Raw genomic sequence first — 10,173 nt, forward strand, 5'->3', positions numbered from 1 at the left:
ATATTAGGCAAAATGTAAGAATCAGGAAGCAGGATCAAGGTCAAACTGAACATTCATGTTTAGCATAGAAAGATGTTATTAAGATAACTAAGCAACCTAGAAATTTTGAATGTAGGTGCTCATACTGGGCAAGTAATCATTAGGACACATTTTTAAAAACTGAAGGGTCACAGACAGGAATTAATTAAAGAAAGGATAAAAAAGAAGATAGAAAAGTTATGGAAGAGCAACTGCTACTCTACTGCTATACCTAGACTGTTTCTGTCCTAGTAATTGGTTGGAATTCATTAACCTGTTGAATCTTGTGACTGAAAGACTGTGCTGATACAAGTATCCAAAATATTTGTCATGTTTTGAAAATTAGGTTTTCAAAGACAAAAGCCTGAATAAACTATTGGGAAAAAAAAGGTTCTTCTAGTATTAAAATTTCAGGTTACTCTAATATTTTTTTTAGAAATAGGCTAAATTTAAGATTTTTTTCGACATTGATTTCTGATGGAAAGTAGATTTTGACAACAGAAAAATTATTTCCTAAAGTATTTTTACTTGATGAAAGCTCTGAGCTGTTGAAAACCCAAATTTTCATATTTTTAAAAATACATTTCAAAGTATTCCTGTATATACATGTTATTATACAGATTGATAAAATATGTAGCTTAATTTGCCCTTTCACCATGCTTCTTTATGTAGAAAGCATTGCTCTCAGATAATTAATTTTGAGTAAATTACTTTACAAGAGCAAGCCATTGTAAATCAAAGATAGTTTTCATAGGGAACCTGATCTTTAGAGGACAAAAGGCAGCTACATTTTCTACCAAATATTGAACAGAACTTCCATTATGTTTTTTATCTGTTTCCTCCATAAAGCTGAAATATTGGCCTCATTGAAGGGAATAACAGAGAAAACCTCTTTTCCAACAAGCTTCAGTTAAGTAATAATTTACTGATTCTGTTAATGTATATTTGCACTTTATATTTTTATGCTGAAGACCTCACATTACTTGCAGAGCTGTTGATGGTCCACATAGTAGATCACCCCAATGAAGAATGTATGTGATACTGGTTGGACCACTCTTCATTGTATGTAGTGTTTAATACAATGCAGAAATTCAGCGTTTCACCAACCTGACTGGAGTTTTACGAACAATTAGGAAGTGTAAGATGCATCTATTTTTTCCACAGATTTGGCTAGAAATTTTTGTCTGGATCTAAGAAATACTTTTCCAATGGAAATGTTCTTCCAAAAAGGTTTTTTTTTGCCAAAATGACATTTTCTTAGGGGGAAAATATTAACATGTTCCCAAACAGTTTTAGAGATGATTCATGCCAATAAGTTGCACTCTCACTGAGGACAAAGACAAGCTTTTTTACTTAAATTGAATGTCTTAAGCAGCTGAAGTAATGGGCTGTAATTTCAAGAGTATTAGTATCAGAAATATTTAGAGACTGACACAATATTTCTTACCACTGTGAATCAATTTTGAGTGAAAGTCTCTAATTGGATACAGGACTATCTCTCTTGTGGATTGTTCTATCATATACAGACTGTGAGAGTGAACTGCTGGGAGCCTGACAAAGTATATAAAAATGAAAAAAACCAGGACAATCCACATAATTTCTTTAACAACTAAAAAGTAGTATAAGATAAAGAGTTGAAAAAAACTAGCTTGGCCTCTAACTTAGCCAAGAACTCATTAGCTGGAATAATTTTTTTGCCAGCTTTCTTACTGAGTAATAAAATTTAAATTAAATAAATTAATGTAAATTAAAAATTTAAATAAATTAAATAAAATTTAGAGTATTTTGATAATATGTATCTAATTTTAACTTCCCTGTGTGCAACTGAACTTTTGTCTCATATTTAAACTACGAAGTTCAAACATCATAGGTGTCAGAGAGGCATTTGAATTCCTTCTGTCCTGAGTGACCATTTGGATAGGGTAGTGGAAAGAAAAAAATAAGGCAAATATAATAAAGAACTACTGATTGGTCTTCAGCACAGTGTCCAAGCAGAATCCATGACACTTCAGTCCTTGAAGAAGGACTCTACTAAGAGACCTCATCACACAACTGGAACTGATTCAAAGCTAGTATATCAGATTTCTCTTTGCTTTTTTAACCTCCACAAAACTTTGGCATTCCAAATGATATGTGAAAAAGTGACCTGTTGCCTGACAATTTCATCAATATTCCCTGACCTTGTATTGGAGCATACAGTGAATATATAGTGAATGTTCTCCCTTGTGCTTACTTTCTAACTTTTGATTATATTTTTGGGATTTCTGCTGAGCAGTGACCTGATGTTTTCATTTAATTCTCTCTCATAGCTTCAATTTTTTGCCCTGAGAGCGGATGAGTGGATAGCCCTTTTTTTTTTTTTGAATGTGCATTGGTTTGCCTTTAACTATATTGAGTTTCATCTTCCTTTTTTACTGTCTTCACTCCATAATTTCAAAGCTTACCAAAAGTCTTTGCAATACATTTAATTTTTACTTTGAGCAAATGAATTAATTTACAGCAATAAACTTTTTGTTTGCTTGCTAGTCTCCAGCACAAATAAATTTTAAGTTCAGTGGCCCAAAAGTTGATGTCCATAGAATCTCAGAACTGCTCAGTTCAGTTTCCTTTCCCTCTCACTTCTTTTTTGTTTAATCTTCAAAAATAGATCAATTCTGCATAATGAATATTATTAAGCTCATACTTGAGCTTGTCTTTGCTAGGTGTTTTCAGTTTTCAGATGATTTTATCATCACATTCTCTAGCATCTAGGCCTTTTTTTTTCATAAGAAGAGGTCCTTATTTTTTTCCTGCTTTCACTGTTTTTTTTCTGAATCTCTGTAAATGTATCCTTGCTGCCATCTGAGCACTCTTTTTTTCCTTTCTTTCTCTACCACCTTTTCTTTTGCTCTATCACTTTTCTCACTGATTATCTCACTACTTATTAGTTATACCAGTTAAAATATTTCTCCATTTTTTTTAAAATCAATACCGAACAGTATTCAGTAGAAACTGAATAGAAAGAGGATGCTCTGAAAGAAATCTGAATAAGAGGGTGACTTAAAAGGCACTACCAGCATCAATGAAAGCAATCTATAACATGAAAAGAAACTTGTTCTATAAATGTGCTGGGGCTGACATCATAGTTTTAGCCAGAATGAAGGAGTAAGTAAGATAACAACATGATAGCTAATCTGTGAATTAGGGAATGAGAAGGTTAATGAAACAATTTGGCCTGGGCACTGATATTCCAATGTTCAAATAGATGCCAATGACCCTCAAATCCCCTTACACTGTGTGTGTAAGTGCTCTATGTATTCTAAACTCAGCTTTCATTAGCCTGAGGGTATGAATGAGATTACTTTGCCAAACACAAATGAATAGTATTTATTTAGCATAGTCACTTAATCATTCTTGAACAAACTCCATGAATCTTTTAAACCCATCAAATCCTTCTAGACATTTTGTTCTGGCACAGAAAGATATTTAAAGGCATTCTGACAAATCTTTGACTCTGGGGTGAAACTCCAGCATCACTCAAGGTAAAGGCAGACCTCCCACAGGTTTCAAAAAATCCAGTTAATACTATATAATCTAAATATAAACATATACACACACGAAGAATTCAAAAGATGATTTTTTAAATATAATTTTGCATAAAAATAATGATTTTTCATTGCATGATATTGCAATTGGTTTCTAATCTCCTATAACCACTGGTACATTACAGAATATCATGTATGTATTCTAAATAAAAAAAATTGTGTGACCTCTGTGGAGATTGTCCACATACATTCTTTTGGCATATTGTTCCTGAAACAGGACAGTTTTAAGTGCATACTTATGAAACATTGCCCATTTCATCATGGTGAACCAACTTTATGGTATTTATCATCAGAGTTTTCCTTGTCATGATGGATTTTGCATTTATTTGGTGAAAAACCTAACCTGAAAACTGAAATTTGAAAAAAACTCCACTGAGTTTCAGAATACTGTAAGCACAATAGAGCTAAGATTGGATGAATGGTGAGAAAAAAAATATTATTTCAATAAGCCAGCTGCAATTCTGAAAACTCAGTAAGCAAGCCAACGCTTCAGCTGGTATAAATCAGTGAAAAAACATTGAAGTAATCTGAACCACACCAGTCTATCAGACAAAGACTTGATCTCCATTCTCTTCTGCTTTCTTCATCTCAGTCAGAATGAATTTCAAAGCCCCTTATTATTTTATATATAATGTATATCTTATTTTATATACACTTGAATAAATTTCTGCACTTATGCATCATATAGTGTTTTAATGATCAGAAAAGACTGCCTGATTCAGTAGTAAAAGTAGGCATATGGGAATTCTAAAACCAACTGCCATTTGCAGTCAGATTATCTTTCCAAAGCAAAAAAAATTAGCTTAGCTTGCAGTATAATTCTTTTGATAAAATTTTAAAATAGATTTCTTATTTCTCTGGTACAGCCTCAGTTGAAAATGAGAAAAGCTATGTAGATTATTAATACAAACTTTTAGATTACACACTCTCTTGCAGACCACAATCAAGCCCACTATAAAACACCCAGATAAACACATTTTGAAGAGTAGTTCAGAAGACATTTTTAGAAAAAACTTGTTCCATATTTATAGTATATTTATATTTATTAAAATAAAAGAACATATTCTCCAATGTAGATAAATTATTTGTATAGCTTCCACAAAATGTTAATTTTACTTTCCTATGATCTTACTCATAAAAACATTCTTAAAAATATCCTTTTATCCATTTTAGTAGGTATTCTGAGAAACTGCTTGTGATGAGAAATTACCCAGGCAACTAAGATGTTATGTAAGTAATAACAATTACATTATGCAACATAAAAATGACAGTAGTGTTTATGAAACCTATATATGAAAAAATTAAGAGGTGAAATATAAAATTTCATAGGTCACACACCCATTTAAAATATTTGAATAAATCTGGACACTTCAAATTATGTCTAGGAGAAAGTAAGATAATTTTTTTCATGCAGTTTTTTCCATCCTGTGCACATGACATAAATTACTACATGTGCACATGACATAGTCAGGATGCACAGATCTTATGCACAATGCAATCAACTATTCCTTTATAAATAAAATTATTTCTGAAAATTAGAAGAATTGTATTCTAATGAGAAACACCTTAGAAACACAAAATTAAAAGTTCTAATTATATTGCTCATAGCTCCTGCAGTCTATTTCAAAACATCTGTCATGATTTAAACTCTACTTGAATCCAACTTGTGCAAAACCCAAGCACAATAAAAAGTCAAGCTTATTATTGTTGTCACTGAAATACATAGGAACTTTTCCTATTTAACTTTAGTGGGTAACTCATAATTGATCAAACTTATTTATTGAGACATGCATCTATATTTATACTAGAATTATAAAATAAAAAACAAAAGCCTCACATAAAAGATTGAGGATTCCAAATTATTGCATTATTTGAAGTTGGGGTTTCAAAGAGTTGTGGTTTCAAAAGCTGAAACTTATGGACACAAGAACCTGCCAGAGGCATCTGGCCAACGCCCTCAATACCACGTTTTAAATTCTTGTCTGCCCTTAAAGAGTCAGCCTGTTGGACAAGATGATCATTGTAGGTCCCTTTCAAAAGAAATATTCTATTCATTTCTCCCTTAATTTCTATTTCTATTTCTATTTCTATTTCTATTTCTATTTCTATTTCTATTTCTATTTCTATTTCTATTTCTATTTTTATTTCTATTTCTATTTCTATTTCTATTTCTATTTCTATTTCTATTTCTATTTCTATTTCTATTTCTATTTCTATTTCTNATTTCTATTTCTATTTGTATTTCTATTTCTATTTCTATTTCTATTTCTATTTCTATTTCTATTTCTATTTCTATTTCTATTTCTATTTCTATTTCTATTTCTATTTCTATTTCATTAAATAACCCCAAAGTAGTTTCACAAAGTAGTTATGATCACACCATCCCTCAGAAATATAAATTCCCCAAATACTGGTAGGCAGGTGGTTGCAGTGTGCCCCTTGAAAGCAACAAATGAAACTTTTTGAAGTCAAAGAAGTAAATACAATACAAAATGTGACAATTTGCTATGACAAACAGACTGTCAAGAGGTTTTTTTTCCTTTCTTCATCCCATATCAAGTGACACTAAGGATGTCTCAGTAAGAAAAAAAGTGTTAAAACTCATGTCACCAGACCTCAAACCACTTTAGTCCACTTAAACAACTCCTTAAGGAGCTTCTGTTTTACTGTGTCTGTTCAAGCTAGTAGACTGAAAGGGTTCCTAAGAAGACTTAAACCCCCCAAAAGATCAGATAAATAAGACTTATCCCTGTTACCACCCATCCCAGAAAGTGAGGGTAACCCAGATTCTTGTTAAGAGATTCTTTGGGGCAGATTAGAGTGAAACAACACTGAATGACTGGTGTTTGTAAATATGTACACGTAGGGGTTTTTAGAAGGATTTGTTTGTGACTCCATGAGTGAATGCAAATTGAAAAAAAACCATTTTAATTGTCCTAAAACTGACTCTTAGGTCACTTCCTGGTTTGGGTTTAATTTTTTAGATTTATATCAAGCTACCTCAATAACCTCTTTTTGAGAAGATTTAAAATATTAATATTTATTAAAAGGGAGAAACTACTAACAAATATGAAACAGATATTTGATAAATATTATTCTGAAATTAAATGTTTTTTCTTATTATTAATGCACTTTCTTGGTTAAACTCTGTTATTTGTTTGCTCTGTGTTTGTTGTCACATTTGCTTTTAACCCCAAGGTATAGAAAGAACATTTTTTGATTTTTGTTTTATAATGGCACCATAGAACAAACTACAGTACATTACTGCTTTTCCAAAACTGTGTTGCAGTTTTCCAGAACAAAAAAATATAGTTGCAAACTGCTTATGCTAGAATATGAATCACTTGCCTTCTGTTATACAGTATGCATGAAAGAAATAAAATTTAAATTTCTTTATTTATTATGAAATAACAATAATGAATAATTCTTATATTCTTCTATTTATGATAAAAAATTGTATCTTTCTGTGCAACAGTATAAAATTTTAGTGGTTTATGAAAACAGCTGGATTTTTCGCCTTGGTTCTCGTCACCCTTATATTCAAATGTTCAGGTATTCTCAGTGGAATTCATGAAGTTACCAATATGGTTGAAGCTTATCAAGGTACAAATATTTCACCAGGACATTGTTTATATGACACTTTTGTTGTAAGCCACTCCTTTGTCTCGCAGGGGCATCCTAAATTACCTAATCTAGAATTACAGCTTCTCTTCAACTAATGATAAATCAGATAGCCTGGCCATGGGAGGAAATTAATTTCTGTTGAATTTTAGGGTGGTCATAAAGAAAATAGATATATATGGTTTTGATATGTCAAATAGAATGGCTAAAGAACAAAATAACACAGCTCGTGCCAATGAGTAAGGTAAATACAGTGCTGCTTCAAATAACTCAGAATGGTGATTTAAGATTGTTATGATCTCTCTCACTTGCCCAGAAACTATCATACTGTATTAAATCTAAGTTTATCTCTAAATAAAAATAAGAATGTCTGTCTTAGACATAGACACAAATCTCAGTATTTTCATAAAGTATTCTCTATGGAAAGTAAATACTACAATTTATCCTTCTAAAAGTTGACAAGATTTCAAAGAAATGAAAATATTTATCAATAAAAAAATAAGTTATTTTGACAAATTAGTCCACCTTAAAAAAAAAGAAAAGGAGATTTTATAGTTTATATCACATTTAAGAAGATCTGGAGAATCATTAAAGATACAGTAAAAAGAATTATGACTTCAGCTGAATATCAGGAGAAGCCTCTCTTTCACCAGAAATAAAACATTTCTTGTTTCATAATTTCCAATTTCTATTAACAGAAAAGAAATCTGGTTTGCAAACACCTAAGGTTTGGGCATCCACCTGATACCTGTATCTTTAATCATCAAAATATGCAAATTATCAGCATGAATAAATAAATACATGTACATAGTTTTTCATGTACCTTTCCTAGCCTGAATCCCACTGGTTCTACCAGCTTTCTATTACATATACATCACACAGCTTTATCTACTGCATATCCTGTTCTGGAGAGAAGGTTTCTTATTCTAAATGAATTGCTTTCATCAGAATGAGTCCTGGATAAGGAACAGATAAATCTCACTCTTACTGGAGTTCAGAAAGCATAGCTATAGCTATAGCTTGTTTAAACTAGGTGTGTGCCATATTCATGATAATCAGCTTCTGTGTTTCTGTATGCCCTTTACATTTACACCAGCTTCTATTCATACCTTTTTTTTCCCAATCTGTAAAGCAGTCTCACAAACTAAAGAAAAGAGGGCAGTAAATAATTATGGTTTATTAATTCTAAAGGAGCAGAACTGTGAAGTAATTGAGCTACCAATCAAAAGTAGGTCTATTCTAGTATAACATTTGTTACTCTATGATGCTTCCTTCTGACTTACTTCTTATGCAGTTGGATAATTCTGCTACCATATCAAAACCTTAGAAATGTGTTTATGTTAATGTCTCAAAGCTTGAGACTTGACTAGGCAGTCAAGCTGTGCAGCCAGAAAAAAAAAAAATCTTATTTACGGGAAATGCAAAGCTTGTAAGAAATTGCATGAAAATCAGTTTTTACTTTGGATGTCTGTAATTTCTTTGAAACTTAGAATTATTTTCCTCTTTTAACATAGCTAAAACTATTTGCTACATTTTGAATCTGCCTCAAAATGTCAGTTATATTTTACAGTACATTTTGTAGGACAGAACATGCAGTGACAATCATCTACATTTGGAAGGTTCTGGTTGCTGTAATCTTTTTCACAGCACAGGATGACTGGATAAAAATTTAGAATAATTATGGAATATTGTTTCCTTCCAGTGTTATGTTTCTTCGTTCCTGGCTTATGCTAAGATTCTCTTTCTGTTTCTGCAATCTGCTGTTGTAGTAAGAATTGTATTCCCAATTTTTTTTCATTTGGAGTAACATTTGGCAAGTTTTCTCTAGCACTGAACCATATGCATATGGGTCATCTTGGATTGGAGGAAATAATTTCTATGGGAAAGTTATAAAACTGGGATATTGTCTTCCAGAAATCCTTGAAAATTTACATTTTTTGGCTTTTATTTGGCTTTCTCTTGTTCCTATGAGCTTGTCCAATAATGCACTATATTTTACAAACTCTGATTTAAATACTTTCCATTCAACAGGAAGCCATAGTTTGCCTCTTCATCCAGCTGTTCCTTCACTTGGTTACACATTATCCAGAGAATATTACTGTGCTCTCCTCTTCCAATACAGAAAAAAAACTTGCTGTTTTGCAATACTCAAAAATTTGAGACCTTTTCTGTAAATTTATAGAAGAGATGTGGAACCAGTTGTGATTATTTTAGTAGTAACATATGTCTAAATTGCGGTGGTTATTTCTGAAGATAAAAAGTATGAGGAAAGGTTTCCAGTTCTTGAAAGGCACTCAGCAGGAAATACTGGGAAGTACTAGGATCATGCTGTGTTTTCATTATAGAAAGTTAGAGAAGTCTGTGAAATACTGACACATTTTTTTCTTAATATACATAAATTGTTTCTGATAAAATTTTGTTTGTATTAGAGTTTCCTAGAAGATGTTTGACAGGTTTACTACAATTTACTCATTTTGTCTCTATCTCATATCTGTATTCCTGGCTTGCAAACCTCTAAGTTGTCAGGAGTTCACACTGTATATTTAGGACAGACAAAGAAGTAATTTTCATGGCATGTTAAAGCTTCCTTAAGTCTTAGCTTATCAACAAATCTGGGTGGAAAATTCAAGTTCATCAAAACTGAATAGTTCATAATGAACAGTTCATACTGAACTGAATAGTTCACAAAAATTAGTGTGATTCAGTGAACCATGAGAAGCTCCTTTTACAGTCTACCAGAAATGTTCTACATCTGGTTTAGTGAATCACAGAACAGTTGAGGTTGGAAGGGGCCTCTGGAGGTCACTTGGTCCAAACCCTCTGCTCAAGGAGGACCACCTAGAACAGGTTGCTCAGGGCACCTTTTGAATGTCTCCAACAATGGAGACTCCACAACCTTTATGGGCAATCTGTACCAATGCACAGGCATCCTCTGCTTCCTCCCATGCAG

The sequence above is a fragment of the Parus major genome, chromosome 4, assembly GCF_001522545.3.
Source record: "Parus major isolate Abel chromosome 4, Parus_major1.1, whole genome shotgun sequence".
Taxonomy (NCBI): domain Eukaryota; kingdom Metazoa; phylum Chordata; class Aves; order Passeriformes; family Paridae; genus Parus; species Parus major.